The 26,902-nt window shown below is 39.9% G+C and overlaps 1 long non-coding RNA gene and 1 pseudogene across 5 annotated transcripts; one reads left to right on the forward strand and one right to left on the reverse strand.

Annotated features, from left to right (window-relative positions):
• The first annotated feature begins 18,567 nt into the window (after positions 1-18,567).
• LOC147507961 (GATA transcription factor 1 pseudogene) lies at positions 18,568-20,034 on the forward strand (annotated as a pseudogene).
• A 1,145-nt stretch (positions 20,035-21,179) lies between these two features.
• Positions 21,180-26,520, reverse strand: LOC147507962 (uncharacterized). 5 transcript variants are annotated; one of them, XR_015217842.1, is made up of 14 exons: positions 26,377-26,520; positions 25,150-25,197; positions 24,785-25,059; positions 24,603-24,696; positions 24,463-24,485; positions 24,300-24,366; positions 23,515-23,576; positions 23,401-23,436; positions 23,058-23,112; positions 22,648-22,803; positions 22,472-22,552; positions 22,118-22,254; positions 21,688-21,774; positions 21,180-21,562 (listed from the first exon to the last, which is right to left on the reverse strand). It is a non-coding gene; the product is annotated as an uncharacterized LOC147507962 (long non-coding RNA). The 5 variants fall into 5 exon arrangements; XR_015217839.1 differs by lacking the exon at positions 23,058-23,112 and adding an exon at positions 21,884-21,916 and having other exon boundaries at positions 26,377-26,518; XR_015217841.1 differs by lacking the exon at positions 23,058-23,112 and having other exon boundaries at positions 24,785-24,962.
• Positions 26,521-26,902: the final 382 nt, after the last annotated feature.

A 26,902-nucleotide genomic window follows, 5' to 3' on the forward strand; every position in this document is an offset into this window, starting at 1 on the left:
TAGTCACAACTGATGATGGTATTCTAACTGAGGAAGAGTTATATAACTTCAATCTTGCGAACAATACTTATGCAACTCTGGTTCTTGAAGAAGAAGGCACAGTAGACGATGATATTTCTGAACAGTGTGAGGAACCTTTTAATGACCAGAATGTGATGCCTACTCCAACCACACCTCTGCGAATGCCTTCATAGGTCACTACCAGAGCTCAATTGCTACAGCAGCAACAATCAGGCAAAAGGGGTAAAGGAAGGCCTAAGGGCTTAGGTAACAAAAGCAAACAAAAACGATAGTTTTATGAAGATATGCATATACAACGTTCGAGGTGTCAATGATCTGAAGAAAGCAAAAGACCTCAATGTCTTCATAATTAGAAATAAACTCTTATGTTTTTGCTTATTAGAAACAAAAAGTGAAAAGAGATAAATATCGAGAGCATCGGTGTGTGTCTTTGCCGCTTCTTGGGCATTTGAGAATAACTACTCTAGTGACTTCTCCAATCGTATTTGGCTTTCTTGGGATCCTTCTAAGATGCATATCTCCAAGATTCTGGAAAGTTCCCAGTTTATCCATGCTCAAGTCACTGTTCTTGTTACTTCACAAGTTTTCCATCTCACAAGTATTTACGCAAGCAATAATAGAGCAGAAAGACTGATTCTATGGCAAGATCTCATTAATCTAAAAGGCTCAGTCACTGGTCCCTGGTGTGTGATGGGAGATTTCAATAATGTTCTCTACTCTCATGAAAGAATCAACTCATAACTGGTTCATCCTAGGAAAACTACTCCTTTTGCACACTGCCTCAATACTGTAAGTCTTTATGATCACAGTTCTAGTGGTTGTTTTTATACTTTGACTGACAATGGAGATGGAATTTTTCGAAAGTGGTCCAAGATAGATAGGTGTCTAATCAACCCTATGTAGGCATCTATGTTCCCCTCTTCTGGTGTTGAGTTCTTACCTCAAGGATTATTTGATCATACCCCGATAGTGTTAACACTCTCTAATAAGATTCATTGCAGATCTCCTTTTAGGTTTTGCAACTACTGGCTTGTTAATCCATTATTCAAGGAAACACTTATCAAATGTTGGTCCATTCCTATCCAAGGAAATCCTTCCTACATGCTCTCTAAGAAGCTTTAACTCTTAAAGGAAGCTCTCAAAGGATGGCCCAGACCCAGCACGTACCACTGATATCCAGAATATGGTGGATGCAACAAAAGCAAACCTTAAGGATATTCAGAAACAACTGCACTTGAAACCTCTTGATATGCATCTTTGTAATCTGGAAAGAACAAAGAGGTTGGAGTTATGCAATCCTATGCTCATGGAGGAATATGATCTTTTGCAAAGAACTCACAATCGATTGGCTCTCGCTCGGGGACAAAGGCAATGCTTTCTTTCACAACTCTATAAAAGAAAAGAAGACCAGGAACAACATTTGGTCTATTATATATGAATTCACAAGGAATTATGCAAGAAGAGCAAGACAAGGTAGCTCAAGCTTTTATTACATCTTACTCAGATCTCTTGGGTGAAGCTTCCCCATCCACATGCTCTCCTCAATTCTTAGACCAACTAAATTTGAAGGTGTTATCTCCAGAAATGGCCAACAATCTGATGAAGGATATTACTGACTTAGAGATCAAGGAAGCAATTTTCTCTATGGATGATGTAAGTACCCTCCATTCTACACTACAGAGCACATGTCCACATGGCAGGACGTCTTACTTCAGCTCGTCCCACACCATCAGATCGTACCAACGACCCAGAACCTAGGTCGTCACCAGCAGCAATTACAACCATTCATGGAAAGATATCAACTAACACAATCTTGGAGCTCAATCAATGCCACAATCAAGGAAACATTAACTTTGTAACAGCACATTAATGGCGAATCACCAAGATAGCACACAAGGTGGATCTGCAATCCATAACGGTTCAAGCACATATCTATAAATAAAGAGAGATGAACTACATAAGGCTTGATTCAAGTTTACCCCGAGAAACTTGATACGTAGGCAACTCTTATCCCAAGAAGAGTGTAGTCATTCCCTATCCAACAAATCATCAGGTTGTAGTCCCAAAATAACCAACATCTACATTGGCGCCGTCTGCCGGTTCGTTTTCTTAAGAAAAGAACAACCACTCTTTTCTCAAGCCCAACGGCCGGGTCAGAAAACCACAATGGATCCCAACCTACAAGCATTGGCGCACCGGATAAGGACACTACAAGAAGCCTTCATCACTTTGGAACAAGAAAACCGGATAATACGAGCAAAGCCAACTCTAACGCCAACAATGGCACCATTGTAGCCGGGAGCACAACACCAAGCAGCACCCCTAACCAACACCACCAATCAACGTTTAGAAGACTTTGCGCAAAAATTAGAGAAGTTAAACGAAAGATCCAGCGTGATCCAGATCGCGCAAAAGATGCTAGAAACGTACAAAGCATCACCATTCATCCAAGATATCAGAGACAAACAACCTCCTTCAGAGTTCATCCAACCAAAGTTTCTGTTGTACGACGGTACCTTTTGCCCAGGCGAGCACGTAGCTCGCTTCAGCCAAATCCTAGCACTCTACAGCCATCCTGACTACGACTACCTGAAGTGCAAACTTTTTCCAATAAGTTTAAAGGACGGAGCAATAGATTGGTTTTACACACTCCCTCCCGATTAGATCAACAACTTCGACAGCCTTGCTGAGATGTTCGTAGCAGAGTTCGTCCATAACATAAAGAAGCGCACCGACCTGGACTTCTTGTTTCAACTCAAGCAAGCTCATGGCGAAACGATCTGAGCCTTCCTAGGACGTTTTAAGAAGGATCTCCTCTCGCTGGAATTAGGACTCAGTGATGGTTTTACAATTTCTGCGTTCACAAATACCCTCTTGGACGACTCCGACCTAGCAGGGTCCCTCATGCGCAACAAGCCAGACACCTCAGCCGACCTGTATCACAGAGTCGACAAGTACATCAAGTACTAAGAGTGGATGGCCAAGTGCAAAGGCAAAGAGGTCCTCACAGTTAGCAACGAGCCAGACCCCAAGGAAAGCAAGCAATATTCAACCAACAACAGCAACAAAAGATCCAGCTCCAGCAAACCCTTATACATGAAGAGAGAATTCTCTAACTTCTCCAGGACGCCAAGTCAAATCCTGAAGAAAATATATACAGCACCATACTTTAAACCAAACATCAACAAGGTGATAGTCACACCAGAACGTCCATACTGCCATTTCCACAAACTCCACCACCACGACACCAATGATTGCTGGAGCCTCAAGCACTACCTCCAAGACCTAGTGGAGGAAGACAAATTAAAAGAGTTCCTGCCGGAAAGTGACCTGAGGCACAAACTGGATGCCAAACACCACGCAGGAGCCGCAGCAATGAACGACCTGCCAACAACAGAAACAGAAGAAGGAGCAGATCAACCCGACGATCTAAATCTCCAGGTCGGTCAAGGCACAATAGGAGGCAGCACTCCTCCGACCAAGATGAGGACAAAATAATCAACATGATTACAGACACCTCAAACGACGAAATCTCAGATCGGGAGAAGCGCAAAAGAATGGGAGCAATCCAAGAAATCTACCATCTCTCACACAAAGCCGAGATGATCAACCCCACCGACCCTAAGAAGACAACAACAATTTCATTCACAAAAGAGGATCTAGACAAGGTGTGCCTACCTCACAATGATGCCCTGGTAGTGTATGTCAAAATCAACGGTTGGACAGTCAAAAGAGTCCTCATCGACCCAGGGAGCTCATGCGACATACTTTTCTATCAAACATACAAGGACATACACCTGCCGGACTCGGTGATGATAGAGTCCAATGCACCGCTCTATGGGTTCAACGGAGATCGTACAGATGCCATCGGAGACGTAATCCTACCAGTCTCCATTGGCGAAAAAGATGACATAGTAAAAACTTCAACACGCTTCAGTGTGATCGATGTCAGGTTGTCCTACACTGCCATTCTAGGACGACATTGGATTCACAAAATCCAAGCAATTCCATCAACCCTACACTAGGTCCTACGATATCCCAGTCCCAGAGGCATCATAGAGCTCAGAAGCAACCAACTAGAAGCTCACCGATGCAATCAGGTCAACACTACGACCTCACCCAAGCCTCGGTCGCCGGGCCAAGGACGTCCCAAAAGGCAAGATCCTCAAACAGCCCCGATACTATAGCAACGCATCGAAAAAGCTCAAAAGAAAACAAGCTCAAATAGAACCAAGATAAAAGTCAATTTGGGCACAATTGATGACCCAAAATTTGTTTATGTAGGGGCTAACTTAGACCAAGCTCAAGGAGCTGCTAGACAAATTTCTATCTCTCAATAAAGATATTTTTTGTTTGGTCGTATATCGATATGGCAGGAATCGACCCTCAGGTCGCTTGCCACAAGTTAAATGTTGATCCAACCATCAAGCCTATCAAACAACGACCTAGAAAACTAGCACTCAAGTTTCATAAAGCCATCAACGAAGAAATAGAAAAGCTCAAAAATGTTGGATTCATCAGAGAAGTCGAAGCACCGACCTAGCTTGCCAACATTGTAGCCGCTCCAAAAGAAGAATGGTCGTCACGACTCTGCATAAATTTCACTAACGTCAACAAGCACTTCCCAAAGGACAGCTTCCCCCTACCAAGAATCGACATACTGGTAGATAAAACATGCAGCCATGAGCTCTTATCGTTTATGGATGCATACAGTGGATACAACCAAATACCACTTGCAGAAGAAAACCAGGAAAAGACGTCCTTCATAACCAAGCAAGGTACATTCTGCTACAACGTCCTACCTTTTGGCTTGAAGAACGCAGGAGCGACCTACCAAAGACTGGTCACCAAAATGTTCAAAGACTTGCTAGGAGAAACTATGGAGGTTTACATAGACGACATGGTGGTCAAAAGCGAAAAGGTAGGTGATCACATCTCCCACCTACAAGAAGCCTTTGAACGACTTCGTCAAAACAAGATGAAGCTCAACCCATCCAAATAAGTATTTGGAGTAGCCTCAGAGAAGTTCTTAGGTTACCTCGTCTCACAAAGACGCATTGAAGCAAACCCAGAACAGATACGAGCTCTCCTTGAAATGCCAGAACCAACGACAAAGCAACAAATCCACAAGTTATCTGGCATGGTTTCAGCCCTCAACAGGTTCATCTCAAGAGCATCTGACAAATACTGCACCATTCATGTAAATACTCAAAAAAGGAGTTCACGCTCACTTGACATGACGAGTGCCATAAAGCCTTCACCGACTGAAAGCTTATTTGTCAACTCCAATCTGGTCATATCCAAACCGGAAGAAGGAGAAACACCGGGGCTGTACCTTGCAACTACCGACTTCGCAATCAGCTCAGTTCTCTTTCGCGAGCATGATGGAGTCGAAAAGCCGGTCTATTTCACCAGCAAGACGTTGGCAGATGCAGAAAAGCACTACTCTCCAATAGAGAAAACAATGCTTTCTTTACTCTACTCAGCTCGGAAGTTCCGACCTTATTTCCAATCTCACAGCATCAAGGTCATCACTAATGTACCCATCAAACCGGTATTGAGTTCTAACAACAAAGCAACCCGCATGGCCAAATGGGTTGAAGAACTCGGAGAACATCACATTGAGTTCGTTCCCAGAACGTCTCGCAAAGGTCAGGTCGTTGCTAATTTCTTAGCAAATTTCCCCCAAAGACATCAACCGGAACCCGAGCCAATCATTTCACTACATCAACAAGCCACCCTGACACATGGCACCTCCACGTAAATGGCGATGCAATAACAATGTAGTGGGGGTCAAATATCTAACTTCACCGAGGGAGCCTAGCTACGTAAAATCAATTAAAATCGATTTTGCAACGCCCAACAACGGCAGAATATGAAGCATTGATCACAGGCCTTGCATGGCACAAAGAACTACAAGTCTCAAAGCTTAAAGCTTACAACGACTCCCCTAATCGTCAAGCAGATCACCAAAGAATATGTCACGAACGAAATAAACTTGGCATAGTATGCTCAAGTCGTCTATAACATAATCAACTCTTTCAAAACCTTCTCCTTAGAACATATTCCTCGAGAAGACAACAGACACGCAGACAGCTTGGCTTTCTTAGCCTCCAAAACACAAAAGGCATGTCCGACCACAGTCTACATTGACATTCTGGAACGACCTGCTTACCAGAAAGAAGGTATCAACAGTAGGGCAGGGAATCGGGTCTGGTTTACCCGAATCCAACCCGACCCGATTACCGAATACATCGAGTTCGGGTCGATTTTCATATCAGTTTATGTATTTGGGTCGGATTCGGGTTCGGGTATGTTGGGTTTGGGTTCGGATTCGGATATAATTTTTGGGCTTTTTTTGAATTTTTAGTGTTATCCGATTGGGTTAGTCAGGTTCGGTCGGGTTCGGATATAAAATTTTAGATATAATCGGATTCGATTCGATATCGCGTGAAATTATTCGATTCAAATTCGATATAGCCATATCCGACCGAACCCGAATCTCGATCCCTCGCCTCTAATCAACAAACCTCTCCGCGATTTCCGAAATCTCATCCAAAGAAGAGATCAATCAATCTTGGATGGGCCCATTCCTCAAGTTCATTTTACATGATGAGATCCCATCAGAAACAAAGAATGCTCGTGTCATACAATTCCGAGCCCCAAGATACACAGTGATCAACGGAAGACTGTTCCGCAAATCAGCAGGAGGACCCCTCCTAAGGTGCATAACCCCAAGGGAGGGACAACTCATTTTCGACGAAATCCACAAAGGTGAATGTGGCAACCACGCAGGAGTAAGATCACTGGCACACAAAGCAATAGCCCAAGGGTATTATTGGCCAGGCATGCATATTGAGGCAAAAAGGTACGTTCTTGAATGCCTCCAATGTCAAACTTTTGGCCACAATCACCTAAGTCTAGCAAGGGAATTGATCAGCATAGCTAGCCTATGGCCGTTCCACATGTGGGGGTTAGACATTATGGGATCGTTCATCCCACAAAAGAAATCAGGGCTCAAATACGTCGTAGTAGCCACAGATTACTTCACCAAGTGGGTTGAAGCAATCCCACTAGTCCAAGTCAAGGAAGTCAACGTAATCAACTTCATCTGGACCAATATCATCACTAGATTTGGTCTACCCCACACCCTAGTCATGGACAATGGAACCCAATTTGCTAGCACACAAGTCAAGGATTTTCTACAAAAATGGCGCATCACTCAAGCATTTTCTACACCTAGATATGCACAAAGCAATGGCCAAGCAGAGGCCACCAACAAGACCATCAAAGAAAACCTCCAAAAGAAGTTGGAGAGCAAGAAAAACCAATGGGCAGAGCAACTCGAAAATATTCTATGGGCATACAGAACAACAGCTAGATCCAGTACAAATGAGTCTCCTTTCACACTTTGTTTCGGAACGGAAGCAGTGATACCATCAGGGATCACAATCACAACTACACGTTCTGACATTGTTGAATTAGGAGTCAGTGACAACGTCTTGGCAAAAGAAGTTGATCTACTAGAAGAACGTAGAGAAACTGCCGCAATATCCCTAGCTCGGTACCACCAAACAATCCAATGTTCCTACAACAAGAACGTCGTCCTAAGATCTTTCTAAGCTGGCGACCTAGTCCTCAAAAAGACTTTAGCACCAGCCAAGCTCGACCCAACATGGGAAGGCCCCTACATTGTTGACAAAGTCATTGGAAATGGCGCATACTGGATCAAAACCCAGCTCGGTGATAGGCTTCCCCGACCTTAGAATACAGCTCTCCTCAAGCGCTTCTATCAATAAGTTTTTCTCCAAGTACATAAGTAAATATGAATGAAATTTCATCAACACTTTGAGTGCAGCTATCATTTTTGCATTACATGAGCACCTTGCATTTCACACTACACAGCCCGACCTAAGACATCACAATGTCAGGTCGGATATCAAAGACGGAGTCCATTACGACTCAACAACAACAACAACCACGTAGAGGCTAATTTTCAATCAATTCAAACCAAGGTCCCCCAAAAGGATCCTAAACCAACTTAACACCAATGCTAGGGTTAAGCATGGTTCAACTGTAATTGCCACTCAAAGGCCAATTATCAAACAAAATTCAATCTAGGGGACCCCCAAAAGGACCCCAAGTCAACTTACAACCTCACAAAGGGTTTAAGACAGACTCAAATATAATGGCCACTCAAAGGCTAATTATATCAATCAGAAGTTCCCCCAAAGGGAACGAATTAGGACATACAACTGGGGACAAGACGGAGCCTAGGTGCCAACTACGCAAATACATCAGGTCGTACTCAAACACTCTACGACCTGTTACAAAAAAAGACGACCTAGCAAAGTCAAGCAGTTAATTAGGACTAGTACTATGCAGCACAGGTCGTCAAACAACAAATCAGTAGCAACAAAAGCAATCACATACATACTTCAAGCCAACTTCAACAAGTAAGTAATTTAAGTATTTCTACTTCAATACAAAATCGGTTAGATACCGAGGCCCCCAGGTTATCCCGGGAAAACGACCTCAGTATTCCCATCAAAAATAATATTGTATCAGTATCAAGAACAAAGAGCTGTTTAAATATTGTTCAACGACCTCCCAACCCAAGAGAAAACATAAGACGTCCAGAGTCAATTCACACAAGAAAGATCCTCCACATTCAAAGGGTCTAGATCACCACCCTCTACAGTACCAGAACCAGTAGCTTGATCAACAACAACTTCAGAAACATCTGAACCAGAAACAACAAGAGGAACAGAAGAAACAACTGGAGTAATCGGTGGCACAATGACTTGGTCAGATGGCAGATCAGATGGTCTATTAGCATCTATACCAGCATCTACAGCAGACACTGGTGCATCCCCACTTTCAACAAACATCTTAAGGCGATCATACTTATCCAATACCTCAATATAATCATCCATCAGCACATAAACGTCGCCACTCTCCACCGTGTCCACCAAGTCGTTATATGCAGTCTCAGCTCGTTCAGCAATGGAATGCAGCCTCTTACACTCAGCGACCCATTGTTGAACCTCCAGCTTTGCAAAATCCAGAGCGGGTTGCAACAGAGCCACTTTACCACCCAACTGTTGCACTTGATCCCTCAGCCCTGCAACCTCAGTTCTCTCCACTTGTTGTTCAGCCACCAGCCTGCTACAAGTTTGCTTGCTAACATCTAGCTCCTTTTTGTAATGATCGGAGATAGACACTATGTCCTTTAGCTTCCTATACATTGCCAAAACCTAACAAACACGACAGCAAATATAGATATTAGAGTGGATCAAAATCAACAAGGCCCAAAAGAAGCAAGCTCAGAACAGAAGAATACTCACATAGCACAACGACCGTTCCATCTCCACCAAATTCATTTCTAGACTCTTATTATCCAGCTTGCGCCTATCCCCGTCAAGCACAATACTCTCCAATAACGCCCCATCAACCAACTTGGACTTGAAGCTATAGTCACCATTCTCAACAAACTTTTTCAACCCACTATAGGGGTCCTCATACATAACCATCCTATCAAGGACAGCACGGTCACTCTTCTTACTTGGGTCTGTACTTTCTGACCTCTTGCCCTGCTCAGCAACAGGCTCAGCCTCACCAACTTTCTTCTTTCCACGGACCTCAGCCACCCCAGCATCAACAGCCAAATCAATCAGGTTCATCCTCTTCAGATGAACCCGACCTGAAGACGAACGACCTTCAACAGTACCAGGTCGGTCTTCAAACTTAGTTCGGGCTAGGGGTGGGCAATGGGTCGGTTAGGTTAGCTCCGCCCTAAACATTTAAAGCCTTTCGGTTATTAGGGCGATCACCGGGCCGGTCATAAGTCTAAATTTCAAGCCCTCGACCACCACCCTAAGCCCCTTTTTAACAGTTTAGGGCCTAGGCCTATATATTTTCTTCTTTTATCGCGCATCGTTTTAAAACTCATTTATATTACAAAAAAAATTCAAAGATTTGCAAACTCAAAGTCCCACCACTTTGAAATTTGAATAACAACCAATCTAGTAATAATTCTTGATAAGTCCAACAATTTAAAATGCATATCCACAATCTAATAAACTGAAGTATATATAGACTCATATTTATATTTCAAAATTACAGTTAAAATGCACAAGACACATTTTGGAATGAGCTTTCACTGACATACCATTATTTCTTGTACTCAAATCTCACCAAAATTATATTTATCATTGAAGAACACAAAGACAAATAAGAGTATGGAATGAGTTTTTACTGACGTCAACCTATTTTTCATTAGGCTAGTGCCCAGTGCTCATTATTGTTCTTGGCGACTAGGTTAGACGGTGAGTTGTGAGGTGTACGTGAGTTGTGAGATAGAAACAATTAGGTTTACAAGTTTTTATGATATAAGACAAGTTATTAGAAGTACCCATACGGTAAGTGATAAATTAAAAAGGACACATTTTAATTGAAAATATGTAATAAAGAATTGGATAGTTTTAGTTGTGTATTTTATAGTGAAATTATAATTAGGGGTTTGGTTAGGGCTTAGTTAAGGTCGGGCCTATGTTTCAGAACCTTAGCCCTGACCCTGCCTTAGAAGGCATTAGGGCCGAGTCGGCCCACCTCTAAACTCGTAAAGGGCTTTAGTTGTAAGGGCTTTATAGGGGCTTAGGGGTCGGTCGGTCGGGGCGGGTTAGGGTCGTTAGGGCCAAATTCCCACCCCTAGTTCGGCCTTCTTAGCCCCTCCGACTCAACCACTTCTAAACGCTTTTCAGATTAGGCTTCAAAGCGGGGAGCATCACCCTCCCCACCAGCACTGCCACTTGCACCACCACCAGCACTTCCAGCACCCGCATCTCCAAAGGAGAAGTAGTTGGATGCAGAATGATCTGCATCACCAGAGGAAAAATGGTTGGACGTAGAGCGCCCTCCATCCCCCAACTCAGAATGTTGAGGTGCCAAAGGATTTGCATCACCCAACTCAGAATGTTGGGATAACAAATGATTTCGTCCACCTTGACTTCGGGGCGCCCTGGAAGGTGTCACCCCTCCAGCTATCCTCACCGCGCCAAAATGGTATTCCATGACCCACCGCACACATCCTAGCTCTAATGTAATTTTGGTGCCACCAAAGACAAGAAATCCTTTTCATTCCATAAACAAGTGCTTTCTTTTGACCCTCCCTCTCCACGGCAGATTCCGAGCTAGAATCAGAAAGTTCAACCACTACCTTGCGAGCCCTAGTCTTTTGCTCCAATCTCTTATGGTTGATTCTCTTTCCTCCATGCCTCTTAAAGTAATGTGCAACCTCCCCCAACAAAGCCTGCTTATTCTCTAAACTCAAACAAGCAAACATTTCAATAACACCGTTCTTCGTACGAAAACGGATTGTAATCTCTGCAAAAACAAACCAAATAAATCAGAACGTCCAAATTATAATTTACCATACACATTACGACCTACAACCAACGATCTACTAGGAAATTGTACAACACGTTTATCAATCTCCAAACCAGGCGGGCAATATCTACCTACAACCAATAACGACTTACGCCCCCATTCCTCCTTACTCACCCCCACAATAACAGGAGATTTCCCCTTATAAACATGAAAACTAAAGTTCATAGCACCCGACCTCCTCACAATAAAGTGTTCCGTCACATCATTTAAACAGATGTTGTAGCCCCGGTCATTCAACAAATCTAACACATGGAGAATCCTCCAACTGTCCCCACGAGTTGACAGGGGGCTTTCCCCAAAAAGTTCAAAATCTCCACGGTAAAGATGGGAAAAGGGCGATCATCCCAAAATTTTCAACCGCCCATAACAAACAACTACTCCTCCACCCCAAGGAACGTAGTCGTTAGTATACAAATTCTTCTCCCCGGCCGGATCGTACCGCATGTGGTCGGTTTCATCCAACCAAACTCCTTCCTCAAAGCAGCATAACAATCCACCGACTTAGGCTTCCTCTCATCCACTGTCTCCAACGAGGAAGACGACGAAGCCTCATCACCACTACGAACCCTCTCCTCAACTTCTTCGTCACTTACCGTTCTCTCTCTCCATTTACCAACTTCAACCTCACCACTAAAACTATCACTAGTCATAGACATTGCACAATCAAAGAAAGAAGGAAAGCTCAAATTTCTAAAGTTAAAAACACGAACTTGATGGCAAGAGATGAGAAGTTTTCTTTTCTCTTTGCTTTCTTTCCTTTTCTTTCTCTCTGGATTTTTCCTTTTTTCCTTTGGTTGAAAAGTGAACAAACAAAAAGCTTTTACAAGTCAAAAAACCCCTCAACTACCCAGACACCTCGAGACAATCAAAGCATTTCGTGTTCCCAAAACCTAAAGCATTACTCACCCACAAATCGTCGTAACTCCGGGCCTACGAATCTAGCCCAACAGTTCCCGTACATTCCCCGAAACCTAAATTCAAAACAAACCAGCTGTCAGACACGTGCTTTCAAACTTTACTTTTTAACCGTTCTCCTTCCACGCAACAGCTGTCCAATGAACGAATAAAAAATAAAGGGGGTTGTGTAAGTACCCTCCATTCTACACTACAGAGCACGTGTCCACATGGCAGGACGTCTTACTTCAGCTCGTCCCACGATATCAGATCGTACCAACGACCCAAAACCCAGGTCGTCACCAGTAGCAGTTACAGCCATTCATGGAACGATATCAACTAGCACAATCTTAGAGCTTAATCAATGCCACAATCAAGAAAACATTAACTTTGTAACAACACATTAATGGTGAATCACCAAGATAGCACACAAGGTGGATCTGCAATCCATAATGGTTCAAGCACATATCTATAAATAGAGAGAGATAAACTACGTAAGGCTTGATTCAAATTTACCCCGAAAAACTTGATACGTAGGCAACTCTTATCCTAATAAGAGTACAGTCATTCCCTATCCAACAAATCATCAGGTTGTAGTCCCAAAATAACTAACATCTACAGATGACAATAAAACCCCAGGACCTGATGGGTTCAATTCTTTTTTCTTCAAGAAGTCCTGGGATTTGGTGGGCAAAGACTTTTGCAGATGATGCCCTTGGGCAGGTATATTGGTCAAACACCTTTGTGCTTCCTAAGAAAATTCTTGATAAGGTATCCTAGATATGCAATAGATTCCTTTGGTCTGGTCCTAATATGGCAAATAATTAAAATGCATCATGCAAGTCACGAGGTACTAAGATATTCAAAGGAGCAGGGGGGTTTAGGCATGACAGATGCACGAACATGGAACAAGGTTGCATGTTGTGGATTGGTTTATAGAATTGCAGCGAAAGAGGGGCCAACTGGACATGGAGCCAGCAGATTAAAAAACACTATTTCTAGACTATGAAAACTCCATCCAGCTGCTCTTGGGTTTGGCGAGGAATCCTAAAGCATAGAAATATTGCCAGAAATCATATCAAATATATTGTTGCATATGGCACTAATATATTGTTTTGGCATGATCCATGGTGCTCAAGCAAACCTTTGTGGGATATACCAAAAGCAAGAAATCTTATCCACCTTAATGAGGCAGCGACAGTTAGTGAGGTTCTGGTACAAGGTGCTTGGTCTACTGCGATAACTTCACTCCCAGAGGGCCATATCAAAAATCTTATTTTGGGGACTGAAGTCAATGGATATCTTGAGAAAGATGAAGTGGTATGGGTTCCAAGCACTTCTGGAGGCTTTATAGTGAAATTGGCATATCCAGTGCTGAGGAAAGAATACACAAAGGTGAAATGGTATAGAGTGGTGTGGGGAAAACTATCTGTACCCAAACACTCATTTACTTTATGGCAACTACTCTCCAATTGTCTCCCCATGCAAGATAGGCTAATACAAAAAAAGATGTTGCAACATTCTGTATGCAGCTTATGCAATGCCTCGTCTGAGCATTCCAAGCATCTATTTTTTGATTGCCAATATTCTAAACAAGTCTGGGAACAAGTGAAGAATAGACTTAAGATTGGAGGGTCTGTGAAGGGATCCACTACAAAATGGTATGATATTTTCCGACTTTATCGTATTAACTCTATCAGTGTTGATATCTACAAAGCATGTATAGGAGCAACTGTTCACAAAATTTGGTGTGAGAGAAACAGACAGAAGAAAAAGAATCTTAAACTTTCTGCGCAGCAGTTGAGTTCAAAGATTATGGGATATATGCAGATATACTTCCAAAAGAATTTAGCAGATGTCAAGGAATCCACTTCTCTGAGGATTGTGGCAGCTAGATTGCGATTGGAATTGAATTTCAAAGAACCATTCCCACAATGGATTAAATGGGAACTAGCAGCAGCAGACTCTTATATGCTCAACACAGATGGCTCTGTCCAAGAAAATGGCAATGGGTTCGGAGGAGTAATTAGAGACATTATGGGAAATGTTTCTCTGGCATATGCTGGCTCTTCTTCAAAACCTTCGGTGATATATCAAGAGCTCTTTGCAATAGCTAAAGGACTTCAGCACACAAAGGAAAAGGGGATTATCAATCTTGAAGTCAACTCAGATTCCGCAGGAGCTATCAACATTATCTAGGACACAGGCCCATGGTACTGCTCTAACATTGTGGCCTTAATTTCGGCCCTCAGGAGACACTTTGTTAAATGCAGTTTCAAGAATATTTACAGAGAGGGTAATCAGGCAGCTAACTACCTTTCAAAGTTGTACAGATCACTGGATGATCTTGATATTTCATTTCTTCCACCACTTTATCTTAATCTTCATAACATAGTGGAAGAATATAGGAAATGAATTATGTACTTAAAGGCTTTTTATTATACAGGTTGAGGTCGGCCATAACCTCTAAACTTTTGAAAAAAAAAATCCAAAATCACTCAAGATCACAACCTGGGTAGACTTGAGGCCTTGTATTCAATACTCGATCTGCATGAACAACAAAAACTTGCTAATAGGGGGCGTCTAGGTCCAAGTCCAATATTATCAGACCCGGCCCACTAATATACAAATCAAAGACCATTAATACTGAATAGTTGAGAATGCTCCCAGTGACCCACGTCAGCCCCCTTTTTTCTCTCAGACTGACACATCAGATTTTACCTAAAAAAATGAATTCTACGCTCTTTTTTGGCGATTTCAATTGTTCGTAGCCCAAAATACATAAAAACCCAAAATGATAAGTAGATAAAAACCTCATTCTTAAATCTTATCTCCACTCCTTATCTCCATTCTTAAACAAAAGAAAACCTGAAAAGTGAGAGCTAAGTAGTAACTAAGGAAACCCTAACTTACTGCAAGGATAGATTTTTGGCTGCAGACATTAGGTACAAACTTGAATTCATGACTCAAGATGAAATGAGGAATATATAAATCTGCAGACATTTGAATCTCTTTCTCTCTACAATATATACTATTTAAATTTGGAGGATGCAGTCTAGGGGGATACTATTTATTCATGCTCAAGCTTCATAGTCTTCACGAGTAATCTGATATCGATTTATTGTTTGTTAATGCTGAGCTTCCTCGCTGATCTTGGTGGTCTCTATGCCATAAGTTTTACCATTTTCTTTTACTTTTTGATGCAAGTAAGTTATTTTTCCCCCTTAACTTGCTCTCCTTTTTTTAACCTACATTTGTCATTTTCTTACCTGTTTAATTTGAGTGATGCTGTTAAAATCAATTGTTTCAAGTGTTGATTCTGATGGACATACTCTCATTTCTTTAGCCCCCAACCTCTTTGGCTCTGCCATCATAAGGCCTCCTCTAGCACTATTGAAAGTACCAGTTGAGCGCTCAGGTGGCTTCCTGATGCTAGGGGAGTCATTTGAGTCTGAATATATAGTTCAGAAAATGTTTGCGGCATATTTTCATGCGTGATGGGGATGGACACCTCAACATGTACTTTGATGTGGCATCGAAGGATGTAAAGATATGTGGGATTCTTGGTCTGTGTGTATCTTTTGGGAAACTAAACAGTTCAGTTAGTGAGAATGAGATTGGTCAAGGTGGTACCTGTTGTGGAAGTTGGGCACACTCACAAACAAGACATGCATTGCCTTAATCTTTGAGTTGGATGATGAGCAGAAAATCCAACCTGGCTTTGCATTCTTCATACAGTTTATAACACGATACCAACATGGGAATGGTAGTTTTCGGCAGGGAGTGACTACTGCAACAAGAAGGTAGGTAAGCTGATAATTTGTCCCACATTAACCTGCTTAACTAATAGAGATCCAACTTGGTCGCTATAACAGTTACCTATAGCACACCTGTATGAGATAAGGACCATGAAATGCGTGTGGAGTTAAAATAAGAAAGCAGAAAATTAGAGTCCAAAAGCTTTAGCTCATTTCAAGCATTTTAATTCATGGAAGGATGCAACATTTAGAAATAGAAATTGCTAGGGTCCAACGAAAAGGTGCAATCACAAAAGATATAAGAGCCAGAAGTGGATGACCAAACATTCCCAGCCCACTAATCAAGCTAGCTATGATTTGGATATCCAGTGTCAGGTTCTGAAAGTGAAGAAAACAACATAGATTAAGGCTAATACCAAGATTGAGGAGCCAAGCGATCAGTTGAAATCAACTCCTGAGCCAAGTAGCTCAACTTCATCTCTTCCCGGGTAATGAAGTTTTCAAAATCATGCAGTTATGCCTACTTAATTTCATGTATATTATCTATTGAATAGGTAACTTGACAGGGTTAGTTAAATTTTTTTAGCACTCTAATTTTATTTTGTGTCTCACATATTTTAAAGGCATGGTTTTTCTTTTCATCTCTTTGCAATCGTTATCCTACTTTCTCGCCAATTCGAAAGTTCTATTTGGGGTGTTGTCATTGCAGGTTTGTTTTTCATTTAATTTTACATCTTTTTTCTTTGTTTTATCTGATGGTGAAAAAATGAAATTAAACTAGGAGAAATTGTTGGGAAACACGACCATGTTTGTCAGCTTAAATTGAAGGGTTGGGGTGGGGAGGGATGATTACTACGTCTATACATGTCCATGAAGGCCGGTGATTGGGCACGGGGAATGGGTGCAAAAGCATCGAGTGCTTCGAGAGGGACTCAGAGTATATGGATTAGTTTATGGTGAAATAACAAGTTCAAGGTGGATTGCTATATATTTTGCAAGTGGAGTGATTCCACAAAATAGTTCGTGTGGACGACACTCTATTGATCCAAGTGTGTGTGGATGACTTCCTTTTCCTTATCTTTATTTATTTTTCAAATCTTTTTATCCTACTTTGAGAAGGTTTTTTCGTATTTCAACATTATGTATTTTTTTTCCACTTGTTTCTCAATTGCCTCCCGGTTTCAGGTTATCCGGTGAGTGAGTGGTGCTGTAATTGCTGCTCGCCTGTCTTTTTTTTGGTCAGAATCAATTATCTCTGGCATAATTTAATATACATTTTTCCAAAATGTACAAGTCATTGCTCTGTGAGCCATTATCATTGTGAAAAAGTTTGTTTAGTTACATTTAAACTGTGAGACATATTCTATCATGAAAAGTATAATTAGAAATGAAACTACACTGCACAATGAAGTTGGTGGGAGGAGCGAATTTAACGTGTAACTTAAGCTCTCTTTCCTGAGAGCTCGCACTACTGAACCGTGTAAAGTTTGATTTGTAAACTTATTTCGGTTGGGATCAGTTTTGAGTCTGTTGTGCGTTAGCTAAGAATATTAGCCCTTCAACATTGAACCAAATAATGATTCTTGCGGGTTGGGAAAGTGAGCCCGGAATGGTTGGCTGGGAAAAAGACTAAGATAACTGGGACATTTCCACCGAAGAAAAGGGTTGGACAAAGTTATGTTGAAAAAGACAACTTCTTTGACCGATGACAAACATATACTCGGTTGAGGTTGGTAATCTTTTCTTGTTTTATTCATTTAGAGATTCCAAATCTTACATCCTTTCTTCTCAAATAAAACACCGTAATGGGTAACAACCGCTTTGTAATTCTAAATAATATGATTCTCATCGTAAAAGTGTTGCCCCAGAGTCCTCAGAGGCATCTAGAAGATGAGTGATCATCTTTATAAGAAGAGAGAAAGAAAGGCCGATGTGATCATTCAGATCTCTAATACATATAATGTTTCTGAATTGACACATGATAATGCATTGATTCCTTTTCATTGTAAAACTTGCTGCTGATGGCGAAAAAACTAACATTGTTTCGTTTTCTTTTATGAGATGCACTTCCGGTCATCATCTTACAAACATGCAATTGTTGAGCCTGTTTTTGTATCCAAATGGATAGTAAGAAGTTCATGCAGTTGGTTGAAGAGAAAAAGAAGCTCATTTGAAATGGGAACAAAAGCTTGAAGTCACCATTTGTAAAAGCAAAAAGCCGATCGTGAAGCAAAGGAGGCAAAGCTGAGAGCTGTTATAAGAAAAGAAGATCTATGTCTAATTCTGATGATGACAGAAGTGATAGCAGTGGTAGGGAAAGAAGGCTGAAGAAAAGGGCCCACAAGAAGTACCAAAAACATTGTCATTCAGACTTCATCCCACTGTGAGAAGGGAAAGGATAAGAAGTCAAGGCGAAAGCTTACGAAATGCTCATCAAGTTCAGGTAATGACAGCAGCAATGATGGTTATGGGAGTGACTCACAGGAAGGTCAGAGGAGAAAGGAGCGAGTCTGGAAGAAGAGTCACAAAGATCGGGTTTTGATATCAAACTCTAGCTCTTCGGACTTTACAAGTGATCATGTTGAAGGCATGACCAAATATGGTCATGTAGCAAGGCACCGTAAGAGGAAGCACACATACATCGGTCTCAAGATCTGATTCTAGCCCTTCATATTATACCAATAATCACGACGGGGATGGGAAAAGTAAGAGACATGGATCAAGACAACACAAAAGAAGATAGTCATCGATTCGCACACATCAAGTGATGATGGTGAGGATGTGTCAAGGGATACTCATAGAAGAAGGCATCACAATAGAGGCGAAGCACCGTTTTTCTCTTCTTTTTTGAGACTTACATACCGTCGATGGAAGATGGAAAAGGTGGTGGTATTTTGATGAAGGATTTTGTTAGCTATAATTCTTCCAATAATGACGGCTTATAGTTCTTGGCTTCTTAAAAATGGGATTTCTCTCTCTTTGGTTCTTGAAGTTTTCTTTCTCTTGAACTATTAATGAAGCAGAGTGTTTGTTTGTATGATGTGAAACAGAGAAGCATACATGTTGACACTAATTTGTTGAATGTAACGTGGAATAGGTGCCAGATGGAATTCTCTTCTGGGTCCTGTGTAACTTAACTTAGAAAAAGATTGCATTTTTATATGTTTTACGTAAAAATGTCATGCCCCATTGTGAGTTAACTCAGTGAATTAAATTTTTGAGTGAGTTTTTGATATGTTACTTTTAGTTTTTAATGCAGTTGTTAGTTGAAGAAGAACTTGAATGGTTATCGAACCAAGACGCATTTCCGCAGATAGAAATGTTTGATATTCTTCCTATGAAACCTAACAACAATGTTCCAAAGAACCAGAGTCCTATATCGGTTCTTGGGAATAGTGACAGTATAATTCGTATTCCGGTGCAAGCAAGAAGCAAACGAAGAAGACGGAGACGGACTTTGTTTTCGGACTTTGCAGGTTGACAATGGTGGTATCAATATGAACCTAAGAAGAAGAGTGCAGGAGTGACAAGAATGGCGGGAATGGCCAATTCGAGTGGCAGGCGGTATCTGCATTGCCAATCGGAAAAGACTCTGCAATGGAGAGCAGGGCCGCTTGGCCCGAAGACACTTTGTAATGCATGTGGTGTGAGGTACAAGTCTGGCCGTCTATTGCCAGAGTATTGGCCAGCGAGTAGCCCGACTTTCTCTGGTGACCTGCATTCAAACTCTCATAGGAAAGTATTGGATATGAGAAAGCAGAAGCAGAAAGATGTGATGTTCTTGCCGTCTTTAGAGTTCATTTAGAGGTAGGTAGGGTAGAAATGTGTTATTTGGAACGTAGGACTTTTGTATTGAATTGATATTTTTTAGTTATCATCTTTCTAATGGATTTTAGCGGTTTTTGAAAAGAAAGATTTTGTTGTTACATTTTTTTTCCATATTTAATTTTTGTCATTTTAAAAAGCTGGTTTAGGTAGTAATTAAAGATTGAAGATACATACGTTTACAATTATATGAGCTCTAAACTTGGCCCAGTTTGAAATATATGTGCAAAACTGTTATATGATTTTTTATGTTCTGTTTTGTTTTTGCACTTCCTAAATATGAAATTGAAAAGGACATCATAGTGACCACTAAAGAACAATACAATGAGAACTTGGTATAAATAATATTTGAACCATTGGTCATCCTGTTTGGTAATAATTTAATAACATTTGGTTTGTGTTGAACTGATATTAGTGTAAGTCACAAAGATTATTGACAGCCTGGGTCACTGGGTCTGCAGATTTATTCTTCTTCCCTAAACATTCCTCCCAAGCCATCAAGTACCCATCAGAGAAGAGAGATGTAGATTCCCTTTTGGCTTTTGTGAATGCCCTTAGATAAGGGCAATTGCTAGCATTGTCATATAATGTTGATTAGCGACGCAGCTTGGACAGAAAAATTGGAAAGGAAAATGAAGGGGTGCTGTTATGAATCGGCCAGGCAAGATGCCGGAGAATGTATCTTAGTTCGTTTATACATTTTTTGTTTCGGTAGATGAGTCACAAGTGTTAATAGTGAAGTAGAGAGAGTTCCTCTAAAAATCTTCAACTGTTTTAGTATGAACTTAACTTCGGCAATTAATTAAATGTAACGGAATCAACGTTTTGCATCTAGATTGTTGGTTATTTCTTCTGTTGTATAATATTGCTATCTAACACTACACCATAACAGGCTATTTGCAACGGCAAAAAAGCGTTGCTAATAATTTTCGCAACGCTTTTTAAGCGTTGCAAATATGGCGTCGGTAAAGTGTTGGAAATATTTGCAACGCTTAAAAAGCGTTGCAAACAGAAATTTCCAACGCTTAAAAAGCGTTGCAAACAGAACTTTCCAACGCTTATTATAACTACTGCGTATACATATTTAAAACCTTTGCAACGCTTTTTAAGCGTTGGTAATTTGTTAAAATTTTTACCAACGGTTTTTAACCGTTGCAAAGTTGTTAGTTAATTTAAAAAAATAATTTAAAATTCGTTTGTAACGGTTATAAACCGTTGCTGATGGGTTGCTAATAAAAAAATAATAATTTCTCATATTTTGTAGCGAGACCAGCTAAACCATTACATCTCATAATTTCTCATATTTTGATGGGGCTGTTTTGTTCACAACACATTACATCTCAAATAAATAAAAGTGGTAGCAAGAGAGGCCATACATAGCAGGATATTTTTCACTGTGATACTTCGCCTACTTGATTATTCATTTATGATGTTTGTCATACTGAACAGCTTTAACTGTAAGTAACCAATAAAAGTACACAGCACAGCACTTGGCAACTTTCTCTGGTGTGACATATAACAGCTTGTATTTACAATTCTCTGAACTCAGTTCCTAAAAATTCCTGCTGTTCACTCCATTCCATATTGGCACTCAAGTAAGCAGCAGGTATATTTGCCTACATTTGTAATTTGTAAGATTCAAACGTCAAAAAGCAAGACACAAGTTAAATGAATAATAAGATGAGGTACAGATAATCAAAGGCACCTTAGCAAATAAAAAAAATCTAAACTTTAATATTACCTGCAACAAATGCATTATTTGATCCTGAATGAGTGAGACAAGAGGAGAAATCACTAAAGTTATTCCACCACAGATTAGGGCAGGAAGCTGCAAATAAAGGCGATAGGTTAATATTTATAAAGCTATCTTAAGTTCCACATAATTCTCACGTTCAAAGCAAAGAAAAACCAAACTAATAACAGTGGAGGACTCATACAGTGATATCTTCAAGAAATAAAGCTGGTAGCATCTGAATTTGGAGAGATCTTCAGTATATGATATATATTTAGTAGTTCACTGTTATAAACTCAAAAACACACCATATCTAACAGATAAAGAAAATGGATAAAGCAACCCATATAGTGAAAAATAGAATTAGCTATTATAGAGCTTTCCTCAGAATACTAAAATAGAAATTGGACTGGAAGACAAAAAAAATATTAAGGTATACCTTACAACCATGATTGCATTGTGTACACAATTCAGGTGGAATATTTGCTTCATCTGGGATTTCAATATTATTATTTCCAATAACTGGAGTGGAAGCTCGAAGCTCAGATGAAGTCCACCTCTGTGCACCTCTGCGACCTGCACATGACCCCAGAACCAATGTAAGAACAGCATACATATTTCTCGCATACATATTTCTCGCAACCATGCCCCTACTCCTTTTTTGGGTGTTAATAGGAAACAGGCAGCAGAAAAATTATACAGTACACTATTATTAACACTGAAGAGAAGTCTGAAAAATTTATTGGAAAATTTAAGCTGAAAAATTCAAGTATTGCACGGGAAAGGGACTCACCAAACAGAGAAGTCTGAGCTCCAAAGTGAGATGGAGTCTAACACCATCCTATTCCTCAGGCATTATCAGCTCAGCTTGATGCTGGACAGAACATATCTAAATCTTATACCCAAGCAGTGAAACATCGTGGAATGGAGAGAGCTGTGGTACAAGAGTTTAGTGTGTTCAACACGCACTGTGCTACATGGACTACTGTTCCTTGCACAGAATTCTGGCCTGGGGTTATGTAGGGCATTAAACCATTAAATTAAACAAGCTGAGCACAGATGAAAAGCACACAAAACTTCCTGGAAATATGCAAGGATGTCATTGCTGACATCATGAAAGTTACACTGCAAAGGAAAATTCATTAGTAAGTCTTGGATCAAGAAAATTTATGCATGAGTTGTCCTAAAAACAGTGTCATTGTACTTGGCACTTACATTAAGAGGTTTCCTACAATGGACTTCCTCGCTATTGTCCATCCAAGAAGGTCAATGTTAGATTATATATACTAGTTAATGCTAGCTAATAAATGAGTGTATGTGAGGCGAAATGCATGCATGAATTGGTAACAAAAATCACATGGTATAAAAAAACACCGTACCATTCACAAACATGCTCCAATACCTATCTCTCACGCAGTATATAATCTATCCATCCTGAAATTTCAAGATTTAATTTCATATCCTACTTAATAGTAGCTAGCTATGATATTTATTACACAAAAGAGCTAGTGGACAGAATTTTGCTTGAAATGATTAATAGGCCAGTTTCTGAGTTCCATAGCATAGTAAATTAGTAATGTCTCAAATATCAAAGAAAATCCCATCAGCAATAACCAAGCATTTATCATAAGTCAATTAGAACATCCAGCAATTTATTCATTAAAAAACAGAGTTTGGATTTAATATGCAGATCTATACCAAACTGTGATGAGAGAAACTTACTTTCTCAGACAAAATCTTACAACCAGTGGAATTAATCTGCAGAAAAAAATCCAAAAATTACTTGAAGATTAACATTGTGAATAACGAAGTTCATTCAAAAACAATAAACATTACCTTGAAGTTAGCAGAAACAATCGAGATATCATCAAAATGCCCAGATTTCACAAACAGAGATTCTGTTTCCAAAAACAAGAAGCACAACTAAGAAAAAACAGTAATAAACACAAAATCTCTTCAAAATCAGTAAATCTTACCTTGATCTTTAATCTACAATAATATGGCTTCTTTAGCAAGCTATAATTCCAAATTTTATTTTCTGTTTTCCAACAAACCTCCACATAAGGAGGGTTTGGGCGTTTGGCAGAGTGCCAGTTTATTAAATCCAATAAAATTGATAGTACACTTATTATACTCATTAGTGCAACAAAAGCAGCCTATCACTTAACTAAACTAACCATAGGGTGGGTAGGGGCAGCTAAGGTGAATTTGAATGTAATCTACTTGAGAATAATGCATAGTTCAGAAACCCTCTGCTCCCGGAAAACAGGATTAAACACCTACTATAGCCCAATAAAGTTGAATTCCTAGAATACAAAAAAGGCAGCTCATAGTCTCATACAACATTAAAACAATAATGGCCTTATCACTAAAAGACATACTTGCAGTAAACTGAAGATGACTGTAAGAGTAAAAAGGCTGCTCATACATCGAAAAAAGAAAGCATTCTAATCACAATGGACGACATATTTCATATTACGCTGTCGAGTTCAAACACTTAATGTATACTCAAAAGGATGCTTACACTAATCAGTTAGTAGAGTAACTGCCATTTCTGTATGCAGGGTAAAAACATAAACACTAGCGCTTCTTACAAAATGCTGCTTCAAGGAATGACATACCAACTGCCTAAGAGTTCTCAGCTAATGCTTTGTCAATTGCATCCATATGTTTCCGGAGATTCTTCCACTTTACAACAAAATGAGCAAAAATAGGTGAGCAAAAATTTCAAGAGACAACTGCAACTGCAAAGGAGGATGCATTACAAAAAGAAAATAAACAAACCTGATCCATGCTTAATGAAATACCTAAAAGAAAGAAAAATGTAACTATCAGTGCTTGAAGTATTTGAATGCTCAAATTAGCCAGTCAATTTACAGAGCAGAAACTATGCACATATTATAATGTAAAACAAGTGGACAGACCATTGTGTCCACAGAATTGCAATCTTTTTAGGTTTTATTGCTTAACTTCTATCATAATCGCATCATGCAAACTTCGCTCAGCCTCCTCAATAAACTGAAATGAAAACAGAGGATGTTCATCAATGAGTAATCGTTAACACACAAAATTTATTTAGATCACACAATTACAGGTGTTCAGATACCTGATCAGCTCCACGACGAAGAACAATTGTTGCTGTCCTACCTGATGGACGTCAACCAACGTAGCATAACCACAGAACTGTCCACCACTCTCCCTCCTCCTTTATCCGGGCTTGGGCCTTGGTTTCCCACCCCCGCAGTTTTCTGGCGGGAGAATTAATTCACCTATTTTTCCAAGAGCTGTAATTTGCAGGCTGAACAGTCAGAACAACGCCAGCCCTCAATTGTGTGCGCAAAAGCCTTATCGCTGTGGTTCAAGTGTGATACTTGCTCGGGTCTTATATAGAGTGAAATATCAGTATAATATTCATTTAAGTGAGCAGACCACATTGTAATTCAAATAAAGCAATGTAATGCCAACACTGACCTGATCAAATCCTTTCTTCTTGGCAGATTCTAGAAAAGTGAGCAGAAACTGTTAAGAGAGACAGTCATCAGGAGAGAAGCCTAGCAAGTCAAAGGCATATACAGATTTCCTGCTAGTATTCTAAATAACATACTAGAATAAATGCCAACAAATCAAACCTAATCTACATATTCGAGCACCACGAGAGAAATTATCATATCAAAACCAGAAGGCCACAACTAGTAGCAAACCACCATGTTCAATTTTACACCAACCACCGGATCAAAGAAGAGGAATTAGATACCAAGTAAAGCTGCAACTTGAGACAAAATATGGGCTGTGGACACTAACTAAAACAACCACTAGCTAAACATCCATTTCTAAGACACTAACTAAACTAACTAAAACAACCACTAGCACACCATTTATGCCCCCCCTGCCCCTTATAGATGATCACGTCTTACTTAGGGGTTTGCTATTATCTGCATTGTTTACTGCTTTTACCAACAAGAGTCGCTCAATATCTAAGCAGCTTTTGCACAATCACTGATGACCTTCTGGTCGAAAATATTGTGGTGAGAGGACACTATGCAAACCACATTCCACATTCTCAATGTACTAGACAAATTTCAAAAGCGAACAAACAGAACATTCCCAAATGATTATTGATAAACAGGCCAACAGTATATATATGAATGATGGTAATGGGTAACAACTCAAGTTCATACAAAGCAGAGCTACGAGACAGCCATCAATTTACAGTAAAGGTCACAAAATCAAACATATAACAGCCATGTTACAAGTATGAACAACAACACACTTCACACACATGATTTACAGATAATATTACATAAACAGAACATACATATTATTAAAAACAGATCCATGGCAGTAAATCAAGTTTTGCAAGTGGGTAAAACAGTCGTTCATTTCAGAGCTACAAGACAACCATCTTTTACATTTGAAAACATGGAAATCAAACAAGCAAGCAAATCAAAGAGAACCGGACACGGTACATTTTTCTTTTTACTAAAAGTAGAAAGAAAAACCCAACCCAAAAACAACTCATCATCACAAACTAGTACTGTTTATAAACACAAGAAGACTAGTACTGGAACTCGAAGAGATGATTTCATGAGAGTTTCTATTAATAGTAAAAAAAAACGTAAACTAGTACACAGAAAATGAAACGGTGGTTAAATCAAGAAAGGAATGAAAAAAACTAGAAAGAAAATGAAAGATTATTACCTTGTTTTCTTCTTCTTCTTCTTCTTCTTCTTTCTTTGATTGAATCTGAATCTGAAAATTAGGTTTTGAGGAGTGCGAAAATAATGGGGCGGTGAGAGAGAGAGAGGAGAGAAAAAAAAGTTATGTTTTATATTTCGATTTTTTTTCGTTTTCCTCTGTTTGCGAAATTTTTAAGTTTGTAACACTTCTCCAACGCTTTCTAAGCGTTAGCAATTAATTCCGGAAATTCACCCAAATAAACCTACGCTTTACAACATTGCCAACGCTTATTTAACGTTGGAAAATTACTAACGCTAAATAAGCGTTGCAAATCAAAAAAGGTGCGTGTTGCAAATATCCTATTATGGTGTAGTGTAAATCATTTCTTAACAATTCTTTAGCACTGTCTCCTCTTCGAGGTACTTAAAAGTTTAATGGCAAGTATAAAGCTCTGTTTCATATGTCATGACCCTGTTTTGTTTTCAAGTGAAAGCATACACTATTATATTTATGGGACTATGTTACGTGCTAATTGAATAAGTCTGGG

This window comes from Coptis chinensis, chromosome 3 (assembly GCF_015680905.1).
Source record: "Coptis chinensis isolate HL-2020 chromosome 3, ASM1568090v1, whole genome shotgun sequence".
Taxonomy (NCBI): domain Eukaryota; kingdom Viridiplantae; phylum Streptophyta; class Magnoliopsida; order Ranunculales; family Ranunculaceae; genus Coptis; species Coptis chinensis.